We start from the raw sequence: 27,941 nt of genomic DNA on the forward strand, positions 1-27,941 counted from the left end.
TCGAAATCCTCTAGAAGACATGCCCCCTTACCCAAGTCCTTATGAATGATGTAAGGTCCTAGCCATAATGATTTGAACATCCCATGCCCCAAGACATCATAGGCTTGGTCATACATAAGAACAAGATCACCTTCGTGAAATTTACAAGGGTGGAATTTTCGATCATATTGAGCTTTGGTGTGCTTCTTGGCCACTTCTATGGTTTGTAGTGCAACACGACGGTCCTTAGAGGCACACTCAAGCATGATAAGTCTTTGTTCTAATGGTTGGGTGTCAGTGATAATTTCAACATCTAGGTGTAGGGAAGGGATTTCACACTCAATTGGTAAGATTGCCTCCTCATCAAAAACAAGGTGGAAAGGAGTAAACCCTGTGGAGGTTTTAACAGAAGTTCTATAGGCCCATAGAGTTGGGAAGAGCATAAAGTGCCAGTTGTTTTTTTTCTTGTTCACCATCCATTGAAGCATAATTTTAAGGATTTTGTTAACAACTTCAACTTGTCCCTTACCCTGGGGATAGTAAGATGATGAATATTGGTGCTCAAAACGCAGTAGAGAGGATAGCTTGCACCAATCCTCATCTTCAAAATGTTGGACATGGTCATAGACCACTTGTTTCGGAACCCCGAATCGAGTGATAACATGGTTTAAGAAAAAGAGGGATGCGATAGATACTGTATTGTTCAATGTAGGCATGGACTTGGCCCATTTGGTAAAATAATTGACTGCCGCGATAATATACTTATGGTTATTAGCGGATGGCGATCGACACTCCATAAAATCAACGACCCATTTGCAGAAAGCATCATCTGTGATGACATGGTGGAGGGAAGCAAGAGGGGCTCTCTCCTTTGGGGAAAAATTCTGGCAATTGGGATAGTGTCTGATTGCCTCAATGCAATAACGGAGGAGAGAAGGCCAAAATTTACCAGCGTGCATGATTTTCTGGGCAATGGCCATATAGGAGAGGTGACCACCACAAGCACCACCGTGACAACCATTAAGGATTTCCTCTGCTTTAGGATGAGTGAGACAATGAAAAAGGATATAATTAACACCATAATGATAAATTTCATCGTCGATTAGAAGATAGTGAGGGGCCTGGTATTAGATATGTTGTCGATTATCACAATTAAGATCGGGGGAAAATTTCTCGGTTCACAAATATTGAAGAAATTACGCACGATGGTGCATATCATCCCAAGGGTAATCATGGGTAGTCATGGATTCCATGATGTCCTCATTAGAATGGAAGATGGGGGGACTGGAGGAAAAGAGACTACATGATGTGGTGAAACTACCTGGTGCATCATATTGAGAAAGATGGTTCACATACACAATGTCTGGGGTGGTAGATGAAGATCTACTAGATGGAAGATCTACCGATGTTGAGACCCAATAGTTTGATGAGGATGGTTCAACTAAAGAATGCAAGGGAACATTTGAGAGGGTTTCCTGCGAGGATCTCATGGATGATGATAGGTAAAGGATCTGGATCATAGAATCTTTCATCTCAACATCGTCGACAATGATCACAATGGTTAGGTAAGAATCTCCCTGTTCTAGTATACTAGTGGCATGAGAACTCACAGGTAGAGGAGTAGATGACCCACTATGAGTGGCCTCAAAGTCGCGAAGCAAATAGAGGAAATTGTAAAATTTGTTGAGATGAGTGAAACAATTAGAATAGTGGTCGTAATGATCGTACAAAGCACATGGGTGATTTGTACGCAATGATTTAAGTTTCTTAGTTGGATTAGGTAAGGTCACTTGGACCTCATGTATGTTAGGTTCAGGAAATGTTTCGTTGACCAAGGGTTTGAGGTGATGAAGTTCAGGACAGTTATTGCTGGCATTCCCAAAAACATCACACAAAGCGCACAAAGGTGTCAACTTTGGAGGCTTGGGAGCTCAAGTTGCTTGGGGAGATTTATCCTTAGGTTCATTCTTTTTGCCTTTGTCCCCCTCACCAAATGATTTCACAACATGAGTGGAATCCTGTTGAGATTGTTGTGGAACTAAAGTAGAGGTGGGGGTCATGGGGACTAGTTGAACGGGGGACAAAGCGTGATATCATCTTAGCTGACAAGGTAGAGTGTTAACAAGGGGATCGATGTACCTAAATGGGATCCCTAAGGTCAGTATAAGAAGACTCAACGTAGCCATAACAGGAACATAAAATATTCTAGGTGGAGGAAACAAGAAAGGTATCTGACCTATTGGATAGTGTCCCGGCAGAATGGTTCCTTGATGGTTAATACCTAGAGGGCTAGTTCCTAGTGGGAACGGAGGAGAGGCACCCATAGAAGGAGGAGGTTCTTGATGGGTGGATCTAGATGTTGAGGGCGTAACAACAGGATGAAGTGGAGTTGGTTGTTGGCCAAGCATAGAAAATTTCTTATGGGCGGTCTGAGATGCTTGTAACATGCAAACACTTGATGATTTGGGGTCAAAGATGTGGGGGGGCGGGGACTAGGGAATGCACCAAGTAAGGCAGAATATTTGTAGACTCCTAGTGAGAGACTGGTGAGGGACTCAACTATTTGTTTATCAATCATTGATGATATGATGGAATCAGGTGATGAATGAGACATTGGCTCGTAATATGTTAATTGATTGACTGCAATGATATTTCCATTATGGGGAAATGACATCTTACGGAAAAGTGTAGATGCCACAACTAACATTGCATAAATGTACCTATGACCCAATAGAATGTTGTAATCTAAAGGGGCGTCAATAAAGTCTATGTCGGCACAAACAATCTTGTTGGAAACTTTGATAGGAGGGTATGGTACATGTCAAGGGGCTGTGAAGGGTGACCATCCCAAGTATGCAAAGTGACGGTGGATGGGGATAGCTTGGGTGAATTGAGTTGTTTCTAAACATTCACAGACATCACACATGTGGATGCACCTTCGTCACTAATACACCATTGAATGATAGCATTGTGTACTCTGATTGGTATTTGGAAAGCAATAAATGGAGGTAATGGTGGATGATCTCACTTATCAACAAAGAAGGCAATCAAATGATCATCTGAAGGGTCGACTGCACCCAGAGAATTTAATAGAGATTTCTTCTAAGATGGGCATGACTGGAGAACTTCCATCATTGACATGGTAGTAGGAGATTGCACCAAGTCATCTACTATAATGTAAGTTTAGGTGGTTCAGATAGAAGCAGCATTACAGTGTAATGGTCCTTTTTGGATCTTGGGAATGACCTCTGCTTTTGGCAGAGGTATCTATAAGGAACCATTAGGTGTCGTAATGGACTCAGAGGACTCTTCAGATCTAGGTTCGAATGCAGATGAAGTTGATGGCTTGTCATACTGATGCGATCGAGTTTGGAGGTTGATATCAGAGGTGATAATCCCATTAAAGTTCATCATAAGAATCTGGTAGTCATTGTGATGAGATTGTTGAGGTGGAGGGGCGGCTTGAACTTATTGAGGTTAGGCAGTGATAAATCCTTGTTGGGGGAAAGGATTTGTGAGCACGACCAGTAGGTTTGGTGCAGGATTAAGAGGCTATTGTGTCAACTATGAGCCTCTAGATGTTGCTTGGGCTTCCCACATTTGGCGAATCTGCGGTAAGAGGGGACACTCATGAGTATAATGGCCATGCACACCATAACATGCATAAGTCTTATTCATATGAATTACCTTGGCTTGTTTGGACTAATCGCCCTGTTGTTGGTTGTTGGTGGTAGGCTAGTTCGCCTAGGGTATATTAGGGTGATCACCGTGGTTAACATGGCTACCCTATGTTTGTTGGTTCTGGTTACCTTTCCCCTTATTCTTTTTCTTTGAATTGGGGGGATTAGTTTCACCCTATTGAGCATAGAGTATCCCATGTGGGGGAGGTGGCTGTTGTGGTAGAGGTTGAGGAGGCATGGGAGGCTGCGATGCTAATGCCTGATGGGCTAGAGTGCTCAGCGGTGCATAAGTGTAAGAGGGGGAAGGTGCAGTGGTTTGGTAAACAGGTTGAGCAACAACTAGCCCTGGCATTCATTGATGAAGTTGGGTGAATGTATATGACGTGATTTGTCCTAAATACACATTTTTCGGGGGAGGGCGATAGGTGTTGGAGGAACTGGTCCCCCCCTGAGGATAGCCATAGCTTGGTTGGGAATATGGTGAACGATGGGAAATGGATCCAATGATACCATCGATGGTATGAGATGCCCCCAATGTGTTGGAACCACCAGGTCTACGGAGATCTAACAAGATGGTATAAACATAACTGAATTAGGCATAAATCAGGTCATATTTTAGGGAAACCTGGAGAGCTTCTTCCTCTCATTGAGGAAAATGAGATGCGACATCTTGGGGACTAAGAGCAACCTAATAGATCAATCAAGATAAACATGACCTTCAAATGTAGGAGCATGACACATTCTCCTCCTTCTATGCCATTCTTGGACATGGTCAGAAAGGTGGGTGGCAGAAGTTTGATGGAATGTGGTTAATAATTCGGTACCATTGTCATATCAGAGAGGTAACTGGAAATGTGGAAGGAACGCTTGAGCCAGAGTCACAAAAGTGGAATGGGAAGCAAAAGGTTGGTCGACATACCACTTTGCAACATCTATAGTGAGCGTGCATTGAAATAACCGAAGATGAATGGAGTCATCAGTTATAGAGTTGGACAAACACCACATGTGGAAGGATAAAACATGGTTAGTGGGGTCCTCTCTAGAATTACCCTCAAACTTGGGAATATCGGAGGGAAGCTTAGTTGGCATAGCTGACCAACTAGCATCATGGTGTACGTTGTCATTTATCAACTAGTTGAAATCCAAAAGGCTTAACCTAGCCATAAAAGCAAGCAAAGGATTTGCTGGAATGGTTTCTATGGAAATTTTACAAGATGTGACTATAGGAGTAGGACTAGAGCCACTAGCTGGTGGGCTTCCCCTGCTTGCATTAGAACCAAACATGATTAGTATAAATAGGAGGGAATACTCGAAATCAGATGAGGAATCAGATAGACCAGAAGAAGAGTCAGTATGGGGACTCAGGGAAGGACGCACTCAGACCCTATGGGGAGGAGTGATATGTCCAAGTGGAAATCAGGGCTGAAGACCTTGGAGTCTCCACAAAAGATGCCTTGGTGGCACTATGATGGCAAGAAACTGGCGACACGGACATGGTGAAGGATCATAAACAAAATATTGTTGTCTCTTATGAGGGAGATTGATTAATTAAGTTTATGTCTTGGCTTGGCAGTGTAAACCAAACGCCCTTCACTTAAAGTGTGCTTGTGTGTGTCAAAATGTGTGTTAATTTTAATTAAGCCCAGTTGATTGTTTGAAAAAAGAAAAATGTGTTGAAAACTGTAAATAAACTGACATAATGAACAGTAAATTATGCATACAACCCCATCCAAACTAGGTTGACAAACAAGGAGATTAAATGGTGGGAAAACTGACTCAAAACACACTAGAAAGGGCCACAAGGTCTAAGTGTCGGTGTGACTGGGATCTAATGACTCTATGCTGTTGGAAATGATAAAACAAACAACAATAAGCCAAAAGGAAAAGCACTGCAAAAGATATGATTAAGGGTGAAAAACCTAGGGAAAATGATGGAACCCTAAGGCAAATGGAAAAACAAGACTCAAAAGGGAGTTTTGGATGAAAAACAACCTATCTTAAAGATCTAATAGAATGATGACTCAAATCTATAAATAATGGTTGAAAGCAATGAAAATCTCATACTACCTACTCAACTTGACTCTTCCTATAAAGGTGGAAGAGGAATGAAACCTTGAGGGCTTGATACTTATTCAACAAGAGAAACAAAGCATATCTAGGCCTGAAACAGGTTGGGACAACGGTCAAACAACCCAGTATAGTGCTCTCGGCAAAAACCCAAACAATTGCAGATAAAACTCAGAAAAACCCAAAATTGCAGGTACTGACCTATTTTCCAGGGAGATCGCACTTTTTGGGCCAACAAGTGCACTCTAGACCTCTAGATTATAGGTTTGGGTCTCAAAAGTGCGAGTTATGTTCCTTGGTTCTCAGGCAAATGGTCACGTAAAAAGGCTAGAAAACACTCAGAAGTTAGAGTTTTGAGTGTTTTAGGGTTAAAAATCTTGATAATAACATTAAGAGATTAAAAATAGAAAAACCTTAATAGCAGAAAATGATGATCATCCAGGTTTTTGAATCACTACAGTGGAGTCGCCATTTGTTATAGTGTATTCTTATGTAAGGTGTACGAAAAGAGAACACATTAAGCTATGGATGATAAATAACCCTAACAATAGAAATGGCGGTGTAACCCTTTAGATCTGCAATAGATATAAGAAATAAAACTTGCAAAATTCTAGATCTATGCAGCAAAAGTAGTTATACAACAAAAATAAATAATAACTATAGCAAATAATAACTCCAAAATGACCAATGGACAAGACATGAATATGAAATTGTAATTTTATTATGTAACACCTCATGAAAGGAATAGGTAAAATGTTACCAGTCCCGCTCAAATGGGATGGGTTCTCGGCTATCCTCAATGCTTCAGCTTGGTAGAGTCTCTCCTCTCTACAATGTATAAACCCAATAAAATGTGTGTAGAGCACAAATGGGAACTCAAGAATAAAAAGAAATGGAAAGCGATAGTAATAATATTCAGAGCTACAACAATGAGTACAACAATGAAAATAATCGAAAGTGAAGAATGAATGTAAAACCCTTCATTTTCTAACAAAATATTAGGTTATTCTTGAATAATGGAAAATAATAAAATATTATCAACCAAATTCTAGACCTAACCACTTGGAATATTTTATTATATTTTGTTGGAGGGAAAAAGTATTTAATTTCGTCAAATACTTTTATTTAGAAATAATAAATAAATAAATGATTTATTTATTATTTCAAAAATGTAGTTAAAGAATAATAAACAAATAATGGTTTGTTTAATTATTCCTAGGTGATTTAGTCAAATTTAACATGGAATAATAACTAAATAATGATTAATTAATTATTCCTAGAGAAAAATAAGAAAAATAATGATTTATGTAATTATTTCTCGCGATTGGGTCATATATGGCAAGGAATATTTGTTAAACAATGTTTTAATTAATTATTCCTAGAGGAAAATTAAATAAATAATGATTTATTTAAGTATTCCTCATGGGTTTAACCAGAAATAACTTAATAATTGTGGTTTATCAAGTAATTTCTTACGATGAAAGCAATTTTACTTATGATAAAATTGGTCTTACATGGTGTATTTCGATACATCTAGTTAGATATGGTTATATGACTAATTTTTGGTGATAAAATCATGTGTGAGGAGTACCGACCAGAATTATGGTGAAAATGCACCATCTGTTAGAGGTAACGATGAAGATTATTGTAGCCTGTTGATGTTGCTGATTTACGATGTGCCAAATATCTTTTCACCTATGGTAATTGATTGATGTTATAGATGTATCATATGTCACAATTGTTGGCATATGGCACTTAGATTTTTTACAACATTTTATAAGAAGAAATTTATGTTAACAAACAATTTTTCTTCAATCTCAAAATTATGGAAAATTTGGAAGTATTTGTGAGCACAATACAAAATTGCTAAAAATTTGAAGTCTAAAGAGCAACTATATATGTCAAGAAACTCAAATTTAACCTTAGTCTTAGAGTGAATTTTATTCTATCTTAAGGTCGAACATCTTTTATGATAACCTGAAAATACTATTTTTTTGGTGATTAATATTGTTGTGATTCAATTAATGTCTCTATAAGGTTGATTCATTGGAGAAGATTATTCTTAGTCCTGAGTATAAATATTTCCTTTTCCAAGGCCGAGGATCTTGAAGTGACCATTAGGAGATCATAACATGGAATACTTTTTAACATCATTGAATATGTCTATAAAGGTCTTCCAGATGCCTGGATACTTGTAATCCAAATTCTATATGTATTTACAATGAAAGTCAAGGTTGTTAAAGGTTTCCATACGTAGAATACTGTAATGGGAGAATTAAGTTTCAATATTGATGACTTCTTGAAACATTGGAGTGAGTGTTATCCATCATCATTGTAATATTGTTTGAACTATACATAGATGATCTCTTATAATCCTAAGATAAGCTCAGAGTTGGATCATAATATTCTGATATACCAAAGTTACATGGCTCTAGGGATAGAGGGAGAAGAAATGGATGAATGATACAAAGCCCATGACAAAAGGATCTATTCTAGAATTGATATTTGAATATGTAAGCTTAAGAGCTAGTAGGAAGGTAAGAAAATCGGAAATATTCTTATTTGTGACTAGAGATGAGAGAATAGAATATTATCCTAGTAGGATGGAGATAATGTTTTGGTCCAGTTCAGAAGACTTTGAAGAAGTCTCTGAATTTAAGAAGGCTCTTACGGACTCATGTGGATTAAGTATAATATGGTGTAACAAGGAAGGGGTATATGATTTATGTTAGCTTTAGAGGGAGCTCGAAATGATCACAATAGAATATGTCTCAGATTGAGAAGGAGTTGGACACTAAAAGTGACCTTGAATTGATGAAGTCTGATGAAATCTTCTTTGAAAAAGTTTGATGATGATAGGAAATTGGTTGGTTCTTTAATGAACTTGGTCTGGATATTTTCTTTGTAGCAAATACATTAAATGAGATGAAGCCAAAGTATGATAATTGGATACTCTTGTGTTACTACTAATTATTGTTTGAAGTATGTGACAGATAATGAGCTTAGGCTACTAAAACACTTTGACTCTAATTGGGATGAAAATGTCATCGATGGAAAGAGTACATCTAGTAGATGTTTTTGATTGGGCTCAACAATGGTTTATTGGATTAGTAGGAAATAGTATTCCATGGCAAATAGTACTGCTTAAGTTAAATACATGGCAACTTGTGCAGTTTGATGTGAATAAATTTGGATTCATAAATCACTTGATAGGTTTTTGAGCAAGTGTTGGAATTAACCATGATATTTTGTGACAGTCAAATTCTCATGCTAGGTCGAAACATATTGATATCAAGTACCACTACATTCATGTTTTGGTACAAAACAGAGCGACGAGGCTCTAGTATATCTCCACTGATGAGTAGATGACAAACAATTCTCACGTAACCCATGTCTCGAGTGAAGTTTGTATACTTCATAGACAAGCTCGGATTAATGGAGAACTCCTCTATTAATGCGAAGGAACATTGATGTGTAATCAATAGGGGCATGGCTCATACTATCGGTGACAACATGAGCTTGGCCCAAAATGTTAATGAGTGGAAAATAGTGCAATGGTTCAAATTGTTGGTGACGACAAGAGCTTGGCCCAGATTTTTGACTGATGGACAATAGGGGTATAACTTAGACAATTGGTGACAATAAGAGCTTGACTCGAACTATTGATAGATGGAAAACAAGGGTATGGCATAGACTATTGGTGACAACATGAGCTTGGCTAGGACTGTTTATGGGCAGACAACAGGGGCATGGCTCAGACTGTTGGTTCTAATAGAGCTAAGGCTCAAATTGTTGATGACAAAAAGAGCATGGATCAAACTATTGATGGATGGAAAATAGGGTTATGGCTCATAATATTGGTGAGAATAGGAGCTTGGCTCTGACTATTGATGAGTGGACAATAGGGGAATGGCTCTGACTATGGGTGACAATAAGAGCTTTGTCGATATTTTTGATGGATGGACAACATGGCTATGACTTGGACAGTTGGTGATAATGAGATTTTGGCCCAGATTGTTGATGGATGGATAAAAGGGGTATGGCTCAGGATTTTAGTGACAACAGGGGCTTTCTAGACTATTGATGGATGGATAAGAGGGCTATGGCTTAGAATATTAATGGAAACACGAGCATGGCCCAAACTGTTTATTGATGGACAATAGGGGTATGACCTAGAATGTTGGTAATAATAGGAGCTTGTCCTAGACTATTAATTTTTGGACAACAAGGGGTAGGGTTTGGACTGTTGGTGACAAGGGGAGCATGAACCAGATTGTTGTTGAGATAACATGAGGGACATATATTCTTGAAAGGAATGGTCTCTGAGGCTTGAACACTCATGGAGTGGGTACCTCCTTAGTATCATGGCCTAGAGAAAGGCCTTTGGGTTTGGGACATGGGTTTCTTGTAAACATTTCACTAACAAAATTTTTGTTTCAACAATTGGAATTAATTCTTCTACATGTAAATTAATTTACCAATTTATTGCTAGAAATAATGAATTAATCACACCAAAATTTTCAAAAATAAAAATGTTGCAGAAGATAAACTGGAAAATGAGAAAATAATGGTACACACAAAAAAGTATAAAACTAATGTTTTTGGACAAAAGTCCCCAGAAAAACCCAATGCGGGAAAACATGTGCCAGAGCTTAGGGTTTTTATTACTAAGCAGCAGTGAAAAAAGTTTGAGTACAAGTGGATCCCCAAACTAGAAATCTTCTATAGAATAAACTGGACACAAAATGCAGTGATACAAATTTTGTCTCATCTGACACTGATCTAGCTCCAAAAATATAAAATATTGGGCTCCACAAACTATTGCTTCATTTTTGCACAAGAAATGGTATGCCCTGCCTAGAAACTGCAATTGAACAAGTTATATGCCTAATTCAACCTATGAGAATGACTTACTCGCCCTCTCCATAAATTCTATTGGTCTCCAGCAATTGAATCAACCCTCTATCTAGAAAAATCAAACTTTTCCTCTAAAGCTTTTGCGTCATCACTATGAAACCTAATTGAGGAAACCCGACCCTCCTATATATAACTCTCCAGAATTGGAAGAATTCCTCTAGGCTCGTTGTTTCTAACCCTCTCTGTCTCTATGTCCCCTCTATGGCTTCAACTCTTTCGACAAAATGTTGTTGCTTTTTAAAAAATCAAGTTGCCTAAGGAAATTTATTTCGAGTGAGTTCTTCCATTTACCCATCAACTTTTTCTTATAATCTCTAGTTGGGACTCCAATGACCAAGATTAAAACTTAATCAATGGCTAAGATTATTTCCTAGTCAATTTGAGTTTGTTTCTAAAGAAATCTCACCTTCCTCAATTAATTGTTGTTAATTAATCTTTTTCCATATGTTATACTTAAGGAAAATTTAATTACTTCTTAATTAACTTAATTAAGGGATTCCTAGATGGTTTTTCTTGAAATATATTCTAGGTTCTAGAGTCCTAGTGTTTCTTACCCTCTCTGACAACTATCAAGAGTAGAACACCATCTTATGCTACAAAAAATAACACTTCCTCTTACTGAGGAAGGTGTTCTAGTGGCATACTGCTACAATGCCCTATCTCTGCATAATCCTCCATACACGTCGTTGATGTTTGGCCACTATGACTTCCTTCCACTACCCACGAACCACTGCAAAACACTAATGTTACGTATGTCCTGCTATTGACACTGGTATACAAATTCCGACTCTGCATCTACACTGCAACTTCCTCTCAACTGTTGTTGTTGCTACTATAAATACTGCAACTTAGAAGCATATAAAATATTAAATCAATTGTGTCTCTATACTGCATCTGTCTCCTGAGCATCTAATTGCTACTAGACTCTGCACTATCCACTGATAACTTTACACTTTTGTTGACTTTTCACTTAGCCTTCTTCTTTGCTATCAAATCTACAATTTTCTCCTTAGTATCTCACTACCACTAGTCTGCAATTGTCACTTTGGACCTGGCTACATAAACTAACATAGATCCACCTACTACTAAATACTGTGGCACCCTATAACAAGGTAATGATCCATTATAAAAATCCATATCATGAATTCCTCAACATGACCCTCCCAAACCTCTACACAAATCTCAGACTATAACTCCATATCACCCCACCTCACTATTGGAGGTATAGTGGAAAACAGATGAAGTCTTCCTCCAACCTGGGGGACAATTTTTCTATCTCTATGGATTTTCCTACCTATTCCTTCTTCTCTTGCTTATCCTTCTTCCTTTGAGGACACAGTACTATAGTGGCCAAACTTACCACACCTAAATAACAAGACCTTAGATAGGCCCTTCTCTCTCTTCTTCTCCCCCTACCTACCTTGTCCCTGATTGAGACCTTTTGATGCAAGGGGCACGTTCTTTTCCTCCTCACCTTTGAATCCATTACTACTTCTTCCTTGCAGGGACATATTCACAAGTGATCACCTTATCTCCTCCTACAATAGGTCTAACCACATCCTATCCCACGTAAGCAGAGTATCTCTACCCAAGATGCCTTGGATGAAGATCTAACAATCCTATGAGACATTTTTCAATGCCAAACGCACAAGTTAAGTGTCTTGAGGCACCTGTCCCATGAATGTAAGTTGATTCTGAATTTTCTAAATTCTGGTGAGAAAGGGATCAATTCCTTCACCCTTATACAACCTAATGTTTCTTAGCTTCTCTTTCAGGAACATCTTCTGCTACTTAGAAGGATTTTGGTATAGCTATGCGAGACCATCCCACATCTCCTTGGTGTTGTTCTTTCTAGAAATATGTGAGACTATATGGTTCCAAAAACCATCCAATATCATCCACTTTTCATTGGGAATTTCTTTATTGTACTCTTTTCGGTGATCTGCATCGGTTGGTACTGCCACAATACTTTGTGCAAAGGTTTTCAGGCCATGTTCATCTAACAGGAAGGACATCCTGGGCTTCCATATGAGATAGTTATAAGCTCACTCTAACCAATCCTGATCTCTAAGCTTAGTTGTGGCCATCTTTAAAATTGGAATGGAAATATCCCTCTTTCACCCACTCAACTACTAGCTATACTATTCGCACTCCCTTTTGGAGTGATAAAATGTACCTACTACTACTACTTGCTGCAACTGAAACTATTGGATTTATGAACTAGAAACCCTTTAAGAGAAATATTCCTTTGTTTGTGCACTTTTTCTTCCACTTGATGTTGATTCTACTCCAACAATTGTTACAAAACCCTTCTGCATCCAAACAAGAAATATACTCAACAAAAATTTGAGTTAATGGTGCTCACTCGACTTGCTAGGATCACTTAATCTGGAAAACTGAATTTTTCTGCAACACTGCACTGAAAAATCAAACTGCCCAACAATTCACATTCCCTAGCTAGGCATTGCACAACCCTAGAAAATTCATCCTACTGCTCCCTTTGTAAATATATTTTTCTTCTTCCAAATCTGACCTTCCTTGTGTGATAAAATTTTCTTTGATACCATTTGAAAATTTCACTACTAAAAGTTTTATTGCCATAATTGGAATTAATTCTTCTAAATGTAAATTAATTTAGCAATTTATTGATATGAAAACAATGAATTAATCACGTTTCAATCTTCACAAATAAAAATATTGTGGAAGATAAACTGGAAACTGAGAAAATATTAATACGCACACACAAAAATATAACACCATTTCTTTTGGACAAAAGTCCCTGGAAAAACCCAAAATGGGAAAACCAGTGCAACAATTTAGGGTTTTTTTATTATGTAGTAGTGAGAAAATTATGAGTACAAATGGATGCCCAAAATGACAATCCTCTATAGAAGAATCTAGCCACAAAAACTAGTGAGACAAATTTTGTCTCTCCCAACATTAATCTAGCTCTAAAACATGAAAATATTGGGCTCCACGAACCCCTTCGTCGTCCTTTGCATCGCTCCTATGCAAAGACTGGTACACTCTACCTAGAAAATACAATGGATCAAGCTGTCTGCCCAATTTTACCTTTGAGAATGATTTGTTGGCCCTCTCTAGAAATTTTTACAATCTCCAGCAACTGAGTTGACCCTCTGACTGAAAAAATCAAACTTTTCCTCTAAAGATTTTGTGCCAACACTACACAACCTTAATGAGGAAACTCGACCCTCCTCTAGATAACTCTCCTAAATTGGATGACCTCCTTTAGAATCATTTTCTCTACCCCTCTTTGTCTTTGTGTCCCCTCTCTATCTCGTGTTAGTGTCATTTAGGTCAGCCTGTCACCAGTGATCAAATATGCTCTTACAAAGTGTTGTTAGGGTGTCAAGTCAAATTTTTGTCATTTTATTGCGCCTTCAAATAAAAATTCGATCACTGATTAGTGTGTCTAGCGTTATTTCCACTCTATCAATAATTTCATATGTCTTTCACTTTCATCACTCATTTGCACCTATCTACCATCCTAGCATCGGGCTCCCCTCTCTCTTTTGTAAAAAGTTATGATTCGATAGCCCTCACTGGAAAAAATTGGTCCTCTCTACACACAGAGAGCCCTCGTTGTGCACCTGAATAGCATGTTACGCACAGGATACCTTTTCTACACACGGGGCATACTTGTCCAAAATTGGTGTTTGATCACCAAAATCCATTTTTCAAAGCTCCTCTTCAGACGTTTCATCCTCCAAGTTCTATAACAGGTGAATTTAATCATTTTCATGACCTCCATTGCCTCATATGTCAAGAAATTGATCAAATACTTCTTCTCCTAGGATTTACATGATTTTCATGGTTTTGATCTTCAAATTATGAATTGTTTCCCTAAACCCTAGATTCCTTATCCCTACACCTCTATTTGCATCTAATACACCATCTCCATCCATCACAAAGTATTTTCCCTTCATTTTCTATGATTTTACTCTAAACTCTAGTCTACCCTATCTCTTTGTAGGGTAGACCTGTATTTTTTCCTTTTCCACTCCCTCCCCTCACTCATTTCCCAAAATTCCTTCTTCCCCTATTCATTGACATCATCCCCTACCCTCCTAAATTTCCTCAAAAATTTAGGCAACTCCTAAGTCCATCATACCACCTCATTCCCTAACAGCAGTACATTTGACTATTTTTTCTTGCCTTTCACCTAGGATTTGAAGTATGGAGCCTGACTCATCACCATCAGAGGAGAGAATGTACAACAAGGGGGGAATATATTTAGGTTTGAGCCCTCTAATTGCAATTAAATCACCTCCTCCCCATTTGTCATGAAATTATTTGAAGATGACAATTGTTTAGGGTTTTTTCAAAGAGTGCAAGAAGTAGGTTACCATGAGCATCTCAGAAGTATATTTTCCCTCACCTTGAAGGAAGACAAGATCATCATTGCAGGGACTGATTTCATGTTTTCAATGGATTCCATTTCGCAAGCTACAGGCATACCAAACCATGGTGAAAATTGGTTCAAAGGCATGAACCTAGACCTAGAAGAGTAAAAACCCTACTTCTAATCACAATACAAAGGAGCTCACTCAGATGTTTTCCCATTCAGATACTTGTTTGAGAGATATGCACCATTGATGAAGGTTGTCATGAAGTTCTTCATATGTGAGGGGATATTTTCCAGGTTATATCAATACCACATAAGGCTACTCATGCACTTTACAACTGCCAAGTCTCTCAATTTGTGCAACTACTTGTATAGGAGTCTAACCAAAATTTCTGAAAGGGTGCAATTGAAAGCAAAAGAGCATTACCCCAGCCTCTTTCACCATAGCCTGATAAAGGTTATAGTACTCCATCATTTGGAAGAGAAGAACATGACATGGGGTACCTTCACTGACGCAGCCTTGAAAATGCATATAACCACTTCAACAAGCCACCACCAAACCATATCAGCACATCCCATGGAGGTAGGATCATCAAGAAAACATGATGAGGTTTGCAAAGAACCTAGGCCTGAGGTGATCAAGACATATCAAAGAGGCAGAAGGCTTATGTTTTCTCCTCAAATTGAGGAAGGTGCCAAGCCTACTTCATCAACAAAACATGGATTACCATCAGATCATGAGGCTTCTTTGCATGATGAGGAGCCCATTGAGCATAACTTTGACCTAGTTGAATTGGAGGCACAAGATGAAAATCAAAACCTAAAACAAGTAATAAAATAGAAGGATTCTCAAATCATGGAGCTCGAGGACAATTTGGCAAGGGCCAAATTCATCATTTCATCTTTGGGCAAGAAAACAGTAAACTTAAGACAAAATAACTAGTCATGGAGAAAGAGAAATTCAAGGCCAAGAAGCAAGAGATGAAAGGAAAGGAAGTGGTGGACCATGAGGAAATTGAGCAGCATGAAGGACATGTGGCAAGGAAGAGACCAACGACAATGGATCTTAGGAAGGCACTTCAAAGGGAAAGAGAACAAATGCCACCAATGGAAGAATTGACCTTTGAAGAGAGGATTTCCATGGAAATAAATGAGGGCAAGGAGTTTTGGTTTGATAAAGTCAATTTTCATCTTGAGAATATCCTTTACAAGTCCAATAGGGATAACAAGTTGCAAAGGAAAATGCCCATCCACTACCACAAGGACAATCAACTTTGCAAGGGAAAAATCGAGGAGCTGAAGGCCAAACTAGATGAAACACTAATCAGCCAAGAGGAGAAGGGTAAGTTAGATTTTCTTTCAGATGAATTGATGATTGCATAACATGCCTCATCAAGCATCTCTAGACAAATTTTGTGAGGATTTGGAGAAAAGTTTGTGTATTGATGCAGACTAGTGTAGACTTGTAATTTTTGGCAATTTTTGTCTAGGAGCGCAACGAGCTCACACTGTGCTTCTTCCTCAGGGCTCCAAATGATGGAAAATAAGCACTTTTGGAAAGCTTATGACCCCCTCTAAAAACCCATTTTCCCACTTTCCTGGGCCATCCCTCAGTTTTGGAGAAATTTGCAAAAAAGAGGCCAAAAATCACCATTCTGCACCTCTTTTTCCATTTCACAGTGCACCTGGAGACACCTTGGGAGAATGTTCATATCACAGCCAAAAATGGGCCATTGTGAGTGCAAAAATACTCTAAACACATCCAAACTCTCCTATATTTCCATATTAGGCTTCAAATCTAGATTTGGAATTCACAAAGGCACCCAAAAATGGCCTCCAACAGCTCAAGGCTTCTATAAAAGTTTCACTCTGTAATTTTTTGTAATTCCTAGTTCGACTTTGGTAAAAGTCAAAAGGGTGATGTAAATGATGTAATGGAGTAATATTATTGTAAATATGATGTAATAGTGGGTGCATAGTCTTTGTAAATTGTTTTGATGTAAATCTGGAATCATTTATGAGAGAGGTTGGAGTCAAAATTAATTGTAGAAGTTGTTTTTAACTTCCCTAAACATTAGGGTTTCGTTAGAACACCTCATGGAATAGTTCCTAGAGTCATGGACTCGACCCTTGAGAGATGAGAGATGTTGTTTTGTTCTTTATGTATTAGTTTCTCAGTCATAGAATGGGTTGGATTTGAGAGAAGAGAACTATTGTTGCTTGTATTTGGATATTTTATGGAAATCAAACGATACAGTTTGCAACTATTATCTAGGAATTCATGTGTAGTAAGATTGTGATGTTGTTTTTTCTCTGTTATCACTTTATATGAAATATATTCATCTTATCTTCCATTTATCAATTCTTCAATGGTTTTCCTTACAATTTAGAAACATAATTCTTTACATAAAGCTTTGTTTTAATGGAAAAATCATTATGTGTTACTTTCTTTTTTTCTTAATGAATTCATGTTTCATGCTCATTAATACCTTTAGCTTCTTATGAACACTACACCACACTGAAAAGCCTAAGATCCATCACAAAAGTATTTCTACATTTATCCTTTATATCTTTGTTGTTGTAACCCTTTGATCCTGTTGACCTAGCTACCTGGTTTTTCCTCCTTATCCAGCAACAAAAATATAAATTTTCCAGAACCTACCTGAGCCTAGCTATCTAGCCTAAAATCATTTTATATTCCATTCAATTCTTTGGTTGTAATCTCATAGAGAGATCCCTCTCTGGTTTGGTAGGGCTAGCTACTAAACTGAAAGCTTGGTTTGTGGTTAGCTCTATCGATTCCTCTCAACCTAGGGCATTGTGGACAATAACATTTTGGCATCGTTGCTGGGGAATGTAAGATCATATCTTCCCTATGAAAGAATTACAAGGATCAGATCTAATTGGTAATGGTGGACAATGGTTAGACATAGGAAGGTTGAAATCATTCACCTTGTGACTGCAAATCAATTTCAAATTTAATTCAAAGACTCCATTGGAGGATGAACCTTACCAACATAAGCATGAAAGGACAATATCGGAAAATTAGGTATTTAAGCTAGATTTTCATCCAAGACTTCATGTTCTTTATTGTAAATTATTTCTTCTCTTTTCCTGAGAATGTCAAGAAGGTTTTCCAGAGTATACTGTATTTGAGAAAATATCTCAGACCCGCATTTGATTCCTTCCATTTGAATATTATGAATACAAATTCTCCGTACGCCTTTGATCTTGATCAAGACACTTCTTCTGAATATTATGATGACCATCTCTAGCTTGATGATCATCAAGGGATCAAGACTATCCTATAACTTCTGTACATACTCCTACACCTTGTAAAATTCTAGATATATACAAACCACTCATATTGCCTCATATACTCCATGATTTCCCTGAAAATTACTACAAATATCTCCCTAGGCTTGATGGAGAATATGGTAACATCATTGCTGAAAAATAGATTCAGAGTTTTGAAAAATTTCTCGACCTTTTGAGGTTGAAGAAGATGATGTCCGTATCAATATTTTTACTTTATATTTTCAAGGTGAAGCTAAGAAATGGTTCAAAAACTTGCCAACTGCAAGAATTTTCAATTTTAATCATTCTATGAATGTCTTCCTTGATAGATGGGTGATCAAGAGGAATCTTTTTCTGATTTTAGAAGAATATTATCAATTGGAAAGACAACCAAGAGTGTGATCTAGGTAAAGTTCCCTCTGGAGACAGAGGCAACCCCTATATCCCTAGAGTGGGTCTAGTCACAGCAAGACAAATACAACAGCTAATTCCTTAAATAGTCATTGTTGAAAGAGCCTACATTATTCCAATGTTTGATGCAGTCTTCATTACATTGCTCCAGCTACCGTTTACTTCTCCTTGATGAGTTCACCTGAAACAACATAAGAGAAAAACGAAACACATAATGGAACACAACAATGAAATATTTACTTATAGATTCAAGGAACCATAAGCTATCACATATATTTCATACAAGATATAGGAAACAACCATTGGTTGTATTAATATGAGCAAAAGTAAAGCTTACAACCATGCCTTGACGTCACAAGCTTCCTTGAAGGGTCTAGTCAGTATGTCTCTACAAGCATTCACTCTCAAAAGGTCTCCCAAAAAGGATGATGACTCTCTCTCTCACCCAAAAGCACTAATATAAGGCTAAGGAAATCCACAACCAATTGCTAGACTATCAGCAATTCACACTACAAACTATCAATCTCACACCAAAACTAGCTAATTTGCACAATACCAGAAAACTAGCTGATCATAGCAATGGAGGATGCTTTTATAAGAGGAGGAGCCTCTATAAATGAGGGAGAGGAAGCTTATCTTCATGGGAGGTTACTCAAAAGGCGGAACCACCATTTCAAAGGAGGAGAGGTGAACTTCTTTGACCCAACAACTAGTTCCAAATCACCCCTAAGACTCTGAGACAACATCGCGAGGTAACAATGTATTCAGAGCTATCGTCAGAAGCAAGATACTGATGAATTGCGATGATCCCTAAAATCCGACCGTTGCAGATAACAAATGTACTCTTGCGACAGTGTCACAAGGTTTTGGTTCACTTTGGTGCATCGTCGCAGACGAAACACTAATGTCTTGCGATGATCTTGAGACATAGGTAAAAAGGGGTCAAATTTAGGATTAATGAGCATGGTTGATCTTCTTGAGTGATGTTGAAGATATGGACACATATGTTGATGTATGGCACAAAACAGATGCCATTCAGGGATAGACTCTACATGGGATCAGGGGATGCGGGGTCATTGACAAAATACTGTGTAACAGATGCCCCCTAAAGCATGAAGGCTGTGAGAGTGGGAGGGGTGAAATTCTTTACAAAACCATAACTAAACTAGAACACCATTGCAGAGAACCTGCAGATGCAAGTACAACTAATATCTCTGAGAGTGAAAAAAATACATGTAGTCAAGGTATCGGCGTAGACATCCAAAAGACAAATAGAACTCGCTTGTGGTATGGAGGTAGCAATCCAGTCAAAAATACCATATGAAAATACAGGTATGGTCGTAGCGATCCAGAAAGACTCAGGTATGGTCGCATGCAATCACGAACCAATCCAGGCAACCCGAACTTATGGAATCTGAGTCTGGGGTCTTGAAGCCAACCCGATCATGGTACAATTTCTAATATGCGAATAAATGTGTTGAAGTTGAACATACTAGAAAATCACTTGATTACTGGCCAATGATGTGAACCGTTAACAAGTACGAGAGAAACCACCAGTAATGTCAATGTTTCTCAAGGTACTGCTAGTACAATCCACAAAGTGTGAAGAATGATCTGGAGTCAAACACTTGTGGAATCACCTGATCGAAGACCAATAATGCAATTCTATCGTTGAATGTGAAGAACTTGCCATTGAGGCATGCAAGCTCCAAGGTACCCGAAAGGAGTCTCTAGATCAACTTCATGGATAATGATTCGATGTCGACAAGAAGCGATCCGTCGCAGAAGGGCCATAATGTTTCCCACATCAACAACATGAGAAAAAGGAACAAGATGTAGATGGATGAAATAGAGAATTAGAGGAGTATGTAAGGGTGCAAACTGTAGAAGGATTAAGCGCTTGAACATATCAGCGACATGACTCTAGAATGTGGTAGCATTTTGGTACCAAAGGATCAAAGGTCATATGGAGATAGCAAGGATTGAATGGAATGAGGAAAAATGAAGAACACAAACCCCAGAAGGCCAATGATGAAGTGAGGATGTCCCAAACCTAGTGAGAAGCAACAAAGGTGTCGATGTTCAAGAGCAACAAGCTACCGTAGGTAATCAACACAATATTTCCAAATTTATCCCCCACCATTGCTCGTGAGTACCCCAATTATTTTTGAAACAGAAGCTTGAAGGGGATAGCGTATGCTTGCAATATAAGTTTGTCTTTTGGAAAAATCCAACCTAGTGAAATTTTAACGATTCCTAGGGAGGAGAAGCTCAGGTCTCATCATGGCGACGATTATAATGTCATCTGGTTTTAATGAGTCTGACATAGGTAAAACTCAGAGTCTTTTTCATGTTTAGAGAGTTTGAAAAAGACATGGAAAAGAAAACTCTAGATGGGCCCTTTTCATAAGTTTGTGTCTCTCAAGCTCGAAAAGGTAGAAAATGATACTCAAGAGAACCGCTTGACCATTGCAGTCAAGAAGTACTTTTCGTAAATAGTGCCTCTAGCACAAAAAAAGTAAAAAAATTATTGGGGACATGACATTTTATAACCATTAATGAAGTTGAAACAAAAAGGGCTCGACAATTCTTTCATATTTCGAGAGTCAGAAGAGAGCTTAAAGTTGACTCGAAAAGGGTCTTCGGTACTGCTTGAGTATATAATTCAGCATCGATCATCACTAGCGCTTAGAACACCTGTCACTACACACAAACAAAAACACAATCATAAGACCTGTTTCACAAAAATACACGACTAACGCTCAAAAGCCCTAATTCAAAACCCTAGAAAACCCTCAATTTTGAACAAAAAGGCTATAATAGAGGCATTAGGGTAAAAACAATTCACTTTGTGTTTTTCATTGTGGTAAAAAAACTTTAAACATTGTGTACCTGTGAAATTGAACGAACAATTTTGGGAATTCAATGGTCCATTGCTCCTCGTGCTTCCTCCAGGTAAATACCCCATCCATATCTCTGCTTTTTCATCAAGTTTACATGAAATTTCATGTTTTAGACCAGAATTTGAAGAGGTTTTTTGAGCAAAAAGTCCACCTCGGTTGTCGCAAGGATGATGTTAGCAACAGAGCGAATTTTTCGCAAGAGTACACCTATCTTCGGCGATGGTACAATTTCAGCAATTGTCACAACTTTATGACGAGATATCCATGACGTACAGCTTGGTCAAAGAGGATAGGGTCGATTCATTGCAACTGTTAAGAATTAAACAACAACGAGCTCAACAGACAAGGAAAACAAGGCAAAAGCAACTGAAAGAGACCAGGCTTGTCACTCAGCCAATAAGGTGTAATACCAGAGCTACTCAAGTGATCCAGAACACTGATGGTTTAGTCCCAAAACAAAGAGATACTATGTGATTCAATCACAAACAAATCAAGAGCAAAACAAGAGACAACACACAAAGGACTCCCTAGTGAAGTTGCCAACTTGTGATGTAGGTAAAGTTCCCTTTGTGGACAGAGGCAACCCCTCTAGCTCGAGAGTGGGTCTGGTCATAGCAAGACAAATAAAACAGCTAATTCCTTAAATAGTCATTGTTGAAAGAGCCTACCATATTTCGGTGTTCGATGCAGTCTTCGTTACGTTGCTCCAACTACCGTTTGCTTCTCCTTAATGAGTGATTCACCTGAAACAACATAAGAGAACAACGAAACACATAATAGAGCACAACAATGAACTATTTACTTACAGAGTCAAGGAACCATAAGCTATCACATATATTTCATACAAGATATAGGAAACAACCATTGGTTGTATTAATATGAGCAAAAGTAAAGCTCACAACCATGCCTTGACGTCGCAAGCTTCCTTGAAGGGTCCAGTTAGTATGTCTGTACAAGCATTCACTCTCAAAAGGTCTCCCAAAAAGGATGATGACTCTCTCTCTCACCCAAAAGCACTAATATAAGGCTAAGGAAATCCACAACCAATTGCTAGACTATCAACAATTCACACTGCAAACTATCAATCTCACACCAAAACTAGCTAATTTGCAAAATACCAAAAACACTGGCTGATCATAGCAATGGAGGATTCTTTTATAAGAGGAGGAGCCTCCATAAATGAGGGAGAGGAAGCTTATCCTCATGGGAGGTTACTCAAAATGCGGAACCACCATTTCAAAGGAGGAAAGACAAACTTCCTTGACCCAACAACTAGTTCCAGAACCACCTTGAAGCATTTTATTTGAGCTAATTCACCATATCTGGGTCGTCGCGAGTCAATCACTAAGACTTGGAGAAGACATCGCGAGGTAACAATGCATTCAGAGCTATCGTCGGAAGCAGGATAATGATGAGTTGCTACGATCCCTAAAATCTGATTGTCGCAGAGAACAGATGTACTCTTGCGAAGGTGTCGCGAGGTTTTGGTTCACTTTGGTCCATCGTTGCAAACAAAACACTGATGTCATGCGAAAATATTGAGACATAGGTAAAAAGGGATCAACTTCAAGATTAATGAGCATGGTTGATCTTCTTGAGTGATGTGGAAGATATGGACACATATGTTGATGTATTACACAAAACATATTCCATTCAGGGACCGACTCTACCCGGGATCAGGGGATGCAGGGTCAGTGACAAAATACTGTGTAACAAGGAGAAAAAATGCAAACATTTTCAGCCATGTTCAATCATGTATACCATTCAATCCCTAATGATATCAAACTGCCACCCAATTTAGCTCTCTTACACTACCTGGAAACCTTTGATCTGGAAATCACATTTCAATTGAGAGAAAGGAACACTACCACACTCGAAGAAATGCAAGACAATGCAATAGATGTGGAAGCTAATCTGTTTGTCAAAAGGTCAAAGTTGAAAGAAGAAGTGAGGGAGAACATAGAGAAGGAACATCTAACATCTTCAAATTTGAAGCTCAAAATTTTGGTAAGCACAATGGAAGAAATGATGCAGAAGATCATCATGACAGATGAACTTTTTCTTTTCAAAAACACCATGTCCCTATTATTTCTGAAGAAGAAGATGTTGTTGACCCCAACCATTATCCTACTCATTCTAGTTACATAGATCAAACAATGGTTGTATTATGTATTCATTTGTGGATAGTACTGAAAATGGATTTATAGATCAACATGAACAAACACAATTTTCTTTTTCAATGTTCATGTTTTTTCAATTTCATTGACATTTTCCCCCTTTGTCAGCTGAAAGGAGAGACAATCTTCATCAAATTGTTTTTTAACTCCCCCCCCTTCAGGTGTAGGAGTGTTTCACTGGTGTACTCCCCCATTCAACTACATGAGAGTACCATCTTCGTTTTGGCTACAATATGTGTGAGTGAATTCGATTGTAAAACTTATACAATCTTTTGACTGTGGATGACCATTCCAAGGGATCAATCCATGAATAACCGATCTTCAATCTGCTTGATTTTTGTTGTTTGTTGCATTGTGCTGATGAACAATTTGACTTGCAAAAATGGTGACAAGGATGGAGATCAAAACACTAATCTTCCAGATGACCGGTTCTTTGACAATGAAGGCAGTTTGGTTTCACTACAACTTCAGTTTGCATGTACTTATGTTTCTCTGCAACTGTCTCATGGCTTGTTGATGTTATTTGATCAAGAAACCCTACACTGACAAACTTAATGGGCCTTGAATAATCTAGGATATGCAAGTTGGCATCATCTTTGACATATCCTAAGCCTTGTCAATTTTGGTTACTTTGAATTTTTTCCCATGACTTGATGATTGGTTTGGAAGAAAGTTGAACTAGATCAGGGACAACGTCGACACTTGAAGTTGGTTGGATCAGTGACTTGGAATTAACATCTTTATCTTCATTTTTATGGATGAAAGACTTGGAAACATCACTCTTCTGTTACAACTCATCTCTTTAAAGTTATAACTCCAGTTGAAGGAACTCAATTGTTTCATGTGCTTGTTGTAGATTCATTGAAATATCAACAAGAATTTCTTTCCTTATTTGTACCATGTCTTTAGCAGTTGAGAGGATCAAATTGTTAAGAATCTTTAACAAATGAATGCTTTTCGCCATGTGAACTTGTTGAACTCACGGTCACTTGCTTTTAATACTTGCTGGATTTGTAGAACTTACTCGCTTGATGTTTGATTGATTGTTGCACGCTCGCTTAAACTTGTTTTAACAATTGATTGTTTGAACTCACACTTGCTTGTTTTCACACTCGCTTGATGATTGGTTTGAATCATTTTTAGGCTCGCTTGATGTTGTGATATTTTCGCTTGCTTGAACTTAAACTCTTTATTGATAAAAAGAAGGGTGTCTAATACTATCGAAAATGCACCCAAGAGAAATTATTACAATTATTTGAATGACTCAGTTAAAAAACAAAGGATTCATTGGGTTTAATTGATTCCCTATCAATTCAAAGCATGGGTGTCGGTTTGAACGAGAATGCACCCTTAAAATTTACTTAATTTTGCTTTGATTACAATCCAACTTACAAATTATGATTTGCAAGTTACAGTTTTGTATTGAGCTTATTAGAAAATGGTGCAAGTGTAATTTCCAAAAAATTGTTGCTGAATTGCTGCAAAAATTGTTCATGTAGATGACAGCTTGATTGGATGTTGATGTAGAAATTTCATTGACAACTTGATTATGTATTGTTTCTTCTTGATTGCTTGCAGTTTGCCTGATTACATAAGCTTGAATGGAATTGATTATGTGCATGCAATTCACTAATTTGTTGTTTGCTACATGTGTACCATATTAGAAAGATACCACATGAAGGTTAGTGTCAAAACTAGACACAAAACAAAAATAATATCAAGAATCACGTGCCATCACAAACATACACATGGTGTACCTAAGATCCCCTTATTCAATTCCGAGCGAATCTAGGACACAAACACCACAAAAAAGATATGTTTTTGTTTAAATAGTGAATTACATCAACCTTCACTTTCACAAAATCATGAATGAAATTTCTCCAACAATGAGAATGCCAAGCTCACAAATTTTTTAAGTATCTTGACTTCAAAAATAAAAGGAATTTTTCAAACCACGAGTTACAACCTTATCGCTCCAAAGATTTATAAGTCACACCTTATCGCTGCATATTTCAAAATACCTAAAAAAAGATTTTTATAATCCACCTTATTCCTCCAAAATCATTATTTTATGATCCCTATAAAAATGCTTTTACATTCATCCCATTAAATTTTGAACTTTAAGAAAACACTCTAAAGTGATGTAACGTTTCCTTTTAAAATGATCTATGAAAAAAACTTGAAACTCATCCCCTTCTAAACTTCCATTAAACAAAAAAGTGAATTGACATTTGTTTTCAAAAGTCTTATGCATATAAAAATATAAAGTTGTACTTTATGCAAGTATTTTCGTTGGAGAGAAAAAATGAGAGGAGGCATAAATAACCTTAAGAAGACGGCAAGTAATCAACCAATTTGTTGAGCTTTGAACTCCATGCTCACCATAAACTCCACGCAAATGCTGGTTCACTTTTTTTAAACGAAAGCTGGTTCCATAAAATACCGATTACATTTGGATTTTTGTCAAATTTCAGTCATTTCTCCCTTGGACATCACAGGTGAGTTGATCTTCTCTAGACGAAGATCTATGTGCGAAGATCAGATCAGATTGGTTCATGTTGCTGGCTTTCCACACTACTCACAGGTCTCACACTGTTCTCAACAATGTTGACTTTGACATTGCCATTTTCACATTGTAATTCCTCGATGCATTCATGGGTTTTGTAGTGCTTCTCAGAATTAATATCGTGGCTTCGCTTTTCTTAATCATGAGCCCCCTTCTTGTGCTCTCTACTCAACTCTCTTCAACTATTTATTATCTTGCAGACAGCAATGGTTGAGGTTTTTATACCATCTCAAAAAATGACAGATTTTGAATTTATACTAGGAAAGAATCTTATTTTTAGAAATAAGCAAAGTTCAAATGTGGAGAAAGGTGGAAAGATAAGATTTAAGATACTTGCTATCAAATGGCTTGAACAACGCCGAGTATTCCAAGCACTGGGAAGTTTGGAAGGAGATTTTCTAGGACCTATTTTTGATCCTGAGATCTGTAACGAGATGGATTCTGAGAGCCCTAAGATGAATGTTGGGGGCGATGATGAAAAACATATGGCTAATATTGAGGACAACAATGGGAATCAATCAAAGAATGGTGATATCAATCATGATCATCTTTAGGTGAATCCTAATTTGAACCATGAAACTAATTATGAGATGAATCCGTAAAAAATACTGATGCAGTGGATCCTTAGACCAGTCTTGAGTGTCTGTAGAGGAATTCTAAGATGAATTTGGAAACAATTTTCGAGAAAGATCCACAACAAAATCTTGAGTTGAGAATTGAAACAATGAATCCTGTGACTAATCTTGTAGATCTTGAAACACTTTTTGAGACTAATCAGTCACAGAATGCCAAGATGAACATGAATTTTGTAGATCTAGAAACAATTTTTGAGACGAACCAGTCATAGAATGCTGAGATGAACACCGAGACAATGCATTATAAGACCATTCTTGACAAAATTCCAGCGTATGTTGAGATGGATGTGCAAAAGATTTCTGACACTGAGATATTGAGCTTGACGGATGGCATGAATTTTAGATACCATCAATGTGCCGGTGAAAATTAAATATCTGCATGCTACCAGTTCTCCAACAAATTGCGTGAAATATGAATGTAAACAATGTCTTCCCTTTTGATTCCACTCCCATGATCATAATATAATTAATAGGTTTCCATGGAAGATTACCATGGAGCCAGTCAGGCCTTAAGAACCATTTATGCTCTGATACCAATTGAAGAAAACTAAACCACCTAATAAAACACACTCACTCATAAAATAAATATGAAACATATAGAAAAACTCACATGGTGGAAAAGACATCAGCCTTACAACATTCCTCACATTCTCATTATTAATAAACCCAATGTACAAAGAATGATAATAGTACAAATAAATACATGAGGAAGTTGGTCTCAAGATAGTACATCTATCTTGGACACTATGGTTGAGAAAATATCTCAACAACACACTAATCTGAGCCTAACTAGTTGGAGAGAATTTCTCAACCAACTACGCCTAAACTAACTCCTAATCATGAGGAACAAACTCAATCTAGAAAGGTAGGATTAAATCCTAACTTTCATGATATTAATTAATTTAATTATTTGGACTTAGAATTGTTTTTAATGTGAGAGTGA

At 37.6% G+C, this 27,941-nt stretch overlaps 1 pseudogene; it reads left to right on the plus strand.

Moving 5' to 3' along the window:
• LOC149180947 (uncharacterized) overlaps positions 1–27,369 on the plus strand; it is a 49,227-nt pseudogene extending 21,858 nt beyond the window's left edge.
• Positions 27,370–27,941: the final 572 nt, after the last annotated feature.

This window comes from Pinus tabuliformis, chromosome 3_2, assembly GCF_031772625.1.
Source record: "Pinus tabuliformis cultivar Carrire ecotype Pingquan chromosome 3_2, CPIR1, whole genome shotgun sequence".
In the NCBI taxonomy this organism is placed as follows: Eukaryota; Viridiplantae; Streptophyta; class Pinopsida; order Pinales; family Pinaceae; genus Pinus; species Pinus tabuliformis.